Source organism: Aricia agestis, chromosome 5 (genome assembly GCF_905147365.1).
Source record: "Aricia agestis chromosome 5, ilAriAges1.1, whole genome shotgun sequence".
Classification (NCBI taxonomy): domain Eukaryota; kingdom Metazoa; phylum Arthropoda; class Insecta; order Lepidoptera; family Lycaenidae; genus Aricia; species Aricia agestis.
Window position 1 is genome coordinate 16,796,181 of NC_056410.1, and position 7,739 is coordinate 16,803,919.

The window sequence follows — 7,739 nt, forward strand, 5'->3', positions numbered from 1 at the left end:
CAGACAGACAGATACACTTTCGCATTTATAATATTAGTATGGAAGTATGGATTTAATGAAGAATTTGACAGAAAATTAATGGAGTTTAGGTCTAAGTCCACATTACAATAAAGTTGAATGCGGCCCTTATGCATTATAATGTACCGAGTACATTCATTAACTTGACAATAGCTTCTAAAGCGTTTTACAGACTAAGGGCCTGTTTCACCACTTTCTGATAAAGTGCCGACTAAGCTATTCACAACTTTTTTGACAGATTCTCCATACTTGATCTGTCAAGTTAATTGGTGGATAGCATATTCGTCACTTATCAGGAAATGGAGATACAGGCCCTAAGAGTGGGTTGCACCACAGTCCACAGGCATTGTTATAGTTAGGTACAGTTAAGGCAATTTTAGCAATAACTATAACAATGACTACTTCTAGTAATAATTATAACTTGACAAATGTCACTTGCGCCATGTTTTAAACAATTAAAATTAATGGGGTTGAGAGTATAAAAAAAATGTATTTCTTATGACAACACTGTGAGCCTTTTGTCAAATTTAACATTAACGATAACCGACCAAAATTGAGCGGTTACGGTTATCATTAAATATTACGTCATTTAACCTTTGTTAAATCCATTATTGACTTAACCAGAGATTTGATAGTTTGACATGTTGTTGTTATAGTTAAAGTAAGTTGGTGCAACCCACTCTTAATCTTTAAGTCGAATACTCGTAAATAACATTAACCGAAATTGAAACCAGCAAGTCTCTGTAGAGCAATTTCGGTTGCGATCTATCTTGTATTTGTCAGTGCATCCGCTCCATCATAGTGGAGATTTAGCGCTCTCACAGGACCGTGTTTACTGTTCATTCCACACACTCAGGGGTTCCCAAACTGGGTTTCGCGGTAACAATAAAATGTATACAGTCGAATGAACATCCTCTTTTTCAGGAATCTGTTATTGATTTTGTAAAACGAAAATTGGGCAGAAATTCCGTGATAAAAAGTATCCTCCATTTTTTTTCTATAAAATAAGGGGGCAAACAAGCAAACGGGTCACCTGATGGGAAGCAACTTCCGTCGCCCATGGACACTCGCAGCATCAGAAAAGCTGCAAGTGCGTGGCCGTCCTTTTAAGAGGGAATAGGGGAGGGTAGGGAAGGGAAGGGAAGGGGGTAGGGGAGGGTAGGGAAGGGAAGAGGGTAGGGGAGGTAGGGAAGGGAATAGGGTAGGGGATTGGGCCTCCGGTAAACTCACTCACTCGGCGAAACACAGCGCAAGCGCTGTTTCACGCCGGTTTTCTGTGAGAACGTGGTATTTCTCCGGTCGAGTCGGCCCATTCGTGCCGAAGCATGGCTCTCCCACGTTAGCATACCAAACTCCAACAAAATCGTCAATTAAAGGTAACAGACAGACGGACGGAGAGACAGACATACCACCGCTCTTATAATATTAGTATGGATGATAAAATAAAGCTTGACAGAGCGGATAAGATGAATCGAACCATTCATTTCCTGCGACTCTATGATTGATTTGCTCACAAACACAAAGTGGTATTCCCGATTATGATGTTAATGGAATTAGAACGTTGAGGAAAAATCACCGTTATAAACACACAAGTATGTATTGGCACGTGGATGACGAAGACAACTGCAGTGCACTTATAACTCATTACTCATAACTTGCTATTTGACCGAGCTTTGCTCGGTATTCGATAAAACACGAATAAAATGACATTTTCTAGAAACGATTCCTAGCTAGATCGATTTATCGCCCCCGAAACCCCCTATATACTAAATTTCATGAAAATCGTTGGAGCCGAGATTCCAATTCCTTGTATATATACAGGGTGTAACAAAAATAAGTGATAATACTTTAGGGTGTGTACGTGTTCCTTGTAGAGAGTTCACTGTGAAAGTAGCAGCGCTGAAAGACCAAATTTTTTTTTCACTTTTGTATGGGGAAACTCGTGACGCTCGGGCCCTTACCCATACAAAAGTGAAAAATTTTTTTCGTCTCTCAGAGCTGCTACTTTCACAGTGAACTCTCTACAAGGAACACGTACACACCCTAAAGTATTATCACTTATTTTTGTTACACACTGTATATATATATATATATATATATATATATATATATATATATATATATATATATATATATATATATATATATATATATATATATATATATATATATATATATATATATATATATGGCGTTAGGGGTATTGCCTTAAAATGGTTTACCAGCTATTTATCAGACAGACTTCAACGAGTTAAACTAGGTAATGACTTAAGTGATGCTAAACCAATTACTTACGGTGTCCCTCAGGGCAGCATATTAGGCCCATCACTTTTCTTACTCTACATAAACGAAATTGCCTCCTTGCCCTTAGCCTCTGCAGACATCTACTGCTACGCGGATGATACTGCTCTCATTTTCCACGCTAAAACTGTAAGTGATGTCCGTCGAATTGCTGAAGAAGGATTAGCGCTTGTCTCAAATTGGCTTATAACCAATTTGTTAACAATAAATACCTCGAAAACAAAATTTGTGTTTTTTCATAAAACAGCTGCATCAAATTGCAAACCTTTACTTTATTTGAGTATACATAGCTGTTCTGCCAATGAGCGAGAGTCCTGTAACTGTCCCCAAATTCAAAGAGTACCAAACTTGAAATATCTTGGCATAATTTTAGATGAGAAGCTGTCCTTTAGGGAACATATTTGCCTACTAACCTCCCGTATTCGAAAACTAATACCAGTTCTGAGAAATCTACGCAACGCAGCGGACCCTCACTTACTAAGAACCATATACCTAGCACTCTGTCAGTCTATCATAAACTACTGCATACCTGTGTGGGGAGGTGCAGCGTCTACCACCCTTATCGCTGCCGAAAGAGCTCAGCGTGCTTTACTTAAAGTTGCTCTGAACAAGAGGAGAAGATATCCCACCTCTGCTCTGTATCAAGAATTTCGTGTATTAAGTGTTAGGAAACTCTACATACTAAGAGCAGGAATGGCTATGCACAAGCATATCCTTAGCTCCTCCCATTACAAAACACTAATGAAACAACGGTCTTTTAGAGTTCCCGCAGTCGCTGTCAAAACTTCGTTCGCTCAAAAATTTGGCTTGTTTCTCCTGCCTTACACATACAATAACCTTATTAAATTATGCCAAATTGATAAGTTATCTTTTATGAAAGCTAAGACTGTTGTTTCTGAAACTCTTCTTGGAATTTCTTATGAGGAAGCTGAAAATATGATCAAAATTACCGAATAAAGTCATGCTCACATAAACACACACACACACACACACACACACACACACACACACACGCACACACACACACACACACACACACTCTCACACACACACACACACACACACACACACACACACACACACACACAAGCACACACACACACGCGCGCGCACACACACACACACACACACACACACACACTCACACACGCACGCACACGCGCACATACCCACGCACACACATACACACACACAACACACACGCACACGCACTCGCGCATACACACACTCACACTAATAGCATCAATAAAATAATTTTTAATTTAGTGTAATTATATTAGTAATTATTTTAAAAACATAAAATTATGTAATTATCGTAACTTCGTCTCGTCCCCACAGGACAGGCATCGCCTAGTGTGGGGATCCATTATCGCATATTATGTTAATTTTTGTTTTTTGGCCAATAAATATTTGTATTTGTATTTGTATATATATATATATATATATATATATATATATATATATATATATATATATATATATATATATATATATATATATATATATATATATATATATATACAAGAATTGCTCGTTTACATATATAATAAGATAAGATATAAGATACGGAAACTCACGATGCGTCATCTTTGAATTTTGATTAACAACTGTGGCAGTGACACAGGAATGCATCGTGAGTTTCTACGACGCGACGTCGTGCCGTGTATCGTGGCACGTTACGATGTCGGGACGTAGTTTTTTACGATGCTCGTCGTAGACTCCCATGACGGAAGTCGCATCGTGAAAAGACGCCGCATCGTAGTACGACACGATGTCGTATCGTGTGTATGTGTCCCGGCCCTTAGAATGTTCAGGTCCGCACCGTACACGCCGCGTTTCGTGTACTATGCTTTGCGTTCGACGCGTATGGCACAGTATAGCAAGCAATATTAGATATGTCATATAGCTATACTGTGCGTATGGCGTGTGTGTATGTGCGATCAGCTTAAAACTTTCAGCAACATCAATTACCTCTACGTCAAATGACACGTTCATCAGTTGAAGGTTTCGTGAGTTATGACGTCATCAGTGCAGCATCACATTACACCGGAAAGCTTTAAGGTTAATGATACTCGATAATGCGCTTAAGGCCGCACTCAGAAACATATTATTTTTAATGATCATTAAATTTCAATTTAATGAAAAACTTTACAAATAATGTACTTATGTCCAAATATTAATTTAATTATAGTTAACCATTTAATACTCGTCTCTGAGTGTGACAGTTAGACACACATTAAAACGTGACGAGACGATGCGATACATTTTTATATGAGCAACAAAAAATAAACTTTATTTACAACACAAGAAGATGGACATTGCACTGACAGACTCGCAGCTCGCAGTTGTGCTGCTTATTTCAGAAACAAATAACCATCTGTTTTCAAAAGGATCATTCAATAACGCATCGCATCAGCTCGTCATGTTGCTATGTAAACTGACCCTTACCTCTCAGATTAAGCACTCGGGGTCTGCCGCGGTGAAGCTATTGCATAGTATTTTTTATCAATTTATGCAAGTATAAATCGCATACGTCTAGTTGGACGCACACAAACACCGTGCCGAAGTCTACCGAACTGAAAAAAAAAACGTTAGATGATGCACGGCAACGCCGCACGGCAACCGGTTTGAGTGGGGGCGGTTAGGTTCATATTCATTACTTAGGCCGTGTTCAGACAAAACGCGCCCGCCCCGCCCACGCCACGCGTTTCTGCACCCGCGTCAAACTCGCTTTGAAATTTGCTGATTTTATTTGAGTCTTTTGGCACATCAATAGATCTCAAATTGCATCTATCGAATTCCACCCGCGCATGCCACGCACATGCCACGCACACGCCACGCGCCCGCCCTGCGCCCGCCTCGTACCCGCCTCGCGCTCACCCCGGATACGCGCTGCACATGCCTTGCGCTCGCGCTGTGTCTAGTCTACTGAAAGAAGTAGTCCAGTCACTAGTAGTTTTAAATGCGTGCGCGCGAAGTGCGCGAGGCGTGCGCGTGGCGAGCGCGGGTGTAATGCGGGCACAACGCGTGGTCGACACGTGTCATTTCAACGCGGCCTTACAGAGTTTCTTGATTCGGTCGCCACGCTGATAGCCCGCAATAGATTAAATTTTTCACAGGCAATACTGATTGATGACGATAAAACAAAGATTTCATTATTCTGAAACTTGAACAAAAAAAATATTTGTTACACTCCCCGGTTTGATGATATCAATATTAATTTCTTCACCAAAGTTCAAAGTCATGATCGAAGCTAAACGATATTAAAAGCTTTGTTCAAACTGTCAACCCTCGTGAGAGATAAAAGAGGAATTAAGCTTATTTATTAATCTTTTATTCCTTAATTCGTTAACTAATTAACTGTTTAACTTTAATTAAATGAAGAGTTTCACCGATAATGTATGGGGCGTATGCGAATAATAAAAACTAAGGAATCGTAACTCCCATACTATTACCGTTTTAAATTTGGTTTCTTTTGGTCTGTCATGTAACGTCAGCCTAGTACAGCTCAAGGTCACCTAAATATTGCAAATGTATTGAAATGTGTACCTAAGGTACACTTTTTTGACAAGTATTGTGGAGCATGTTTTTTGACGGAGTTACTTTTCCTTAGTTTTTATTATTCGTAGGGCGTATGTCAAAATATTTATTTAATTTACACTTATCTCTGAGGGCTTCCTCACGTGACTAAAAATATAACTTTTCTGAAGAATGTTGTTAATTGTTATGTTATTTATGTACTATTAGAGAAGTTGAGTCCTAGGCAGATGGCGGACCTAAGTAATTTGGTTACCTCATCAAACCCATCCGACCGATCACAGCCAACATAAACCGACCACATGACGTAGGTCCGTCAACTGCTTATAAATCAATTTCCTCGATGGTACGTAAGATGCATCTTCGTGCAGTAACTTTTCTAAGAAATCTTTCATTTTTCCGTAATACTGTCCATTGTCCAATGTTCTTCCACTCAAATATCTAAATCAGTTTAGCGGCTTCAACGTTGAGTAACTGACAAAATTGATTGTTGTGGGTCTCTAAACTATATTCTATAACAATCAATAAATCAATCATTTTGTCAATTCTACTTTTTTCAAGACTCTCTAGCATTTAACGTTAAGAAGTATACAATATTATATACAAACTTTCATCCCCTATTTTAACCCCTTGGAGGTAGAATGGATCAAAATCCTTTCTTAGCGGATGCCTACGTAATATCATCTACCTGCATGCCAAATTTCAGCCCGATCGGACCAGTGGTTTTGGCTGTGCGTTGATAGATCACCATGTCAGTCAGTCACCTTTGAGTTTTATATATATATATATATAGATAGAAGTACAATCTCGGAGTTATCCGGTCGTCAAAAACGTATTAGTGTTACGGGTTACTGGCGAAGGGGAAACATATTTCTTACGGGGCATTAAAAGCTGGCAATGTAAATATATTACGAGTGAAATATGTATATCAAGGACACGCGCCGCCTTAATTTACAACTACGTAAAGGGACGGCTTTAGGATTATCCCAAAAATTATATTACGATTTCCTGGCTTAAGGCTTCTGGGGATCGATTCTCGTACCTCGAAACGCTTCGATGGCAGGCTGCCGGCTGTCTCAATGATCGAATAGCATGATACTAATATTATAAATGCGAAAGTATCTCTGTCTGTCTCGCTTTCACGCCAAAACTGCTGAACCGATTGTAATGAAATTTTGAACACAGATAGTCTAAAGCCTAAAAAGGACATAAGCTACTTTTTAACTGGAACAAGGGGTTATAAGGGGGTGAAAATGCGTAAATTTGTTCAAATTAAGTTAGTTCTAACAATTCATAACAGATGGCGCTAATAGTCGTCTACATCGCGTTATCGCTTGCTCTTACGTGTGAATGCCCAAAAATGTATGGACCAAAAACCCGGAATCGATTGAAACCATTTATATGTAGCATAGTAGACTACTTATACTGTATCCCAAATACAATGTCCTTTTTGGATTAAACAATCACCGAGTACCTACTTTAAAAACGATCGTAACTAATTGACTTTTCTTATAGGAATCTATGATATTCAGGACGACGCGATGCTACAAACGATAGTGTGGCGATTAGTACGTAGTAAAAACATTTTTAATACAGATGTACAGTGTTATAATTATGTATTCATGAATTTAATGTTTAAATATTTATCACTTTTTTATCTGACAGTATAGAATGTTAGTTTGGTATAGAAAATAATCTGTATACAATATGTACTGTTTTTTTAGGATTATTAAGTACACGATATCGGTTATATGATCGGTTTTTTTATAAAATAAGGGGGCAAACGAGCAAACGGGTCACCTGATGGAAAGCAACTATACTGTCGCCCATGGATACTCGCAACATTAGAAGAGCTGCAAGTACGTTGCCACTTGCCGGCCTTT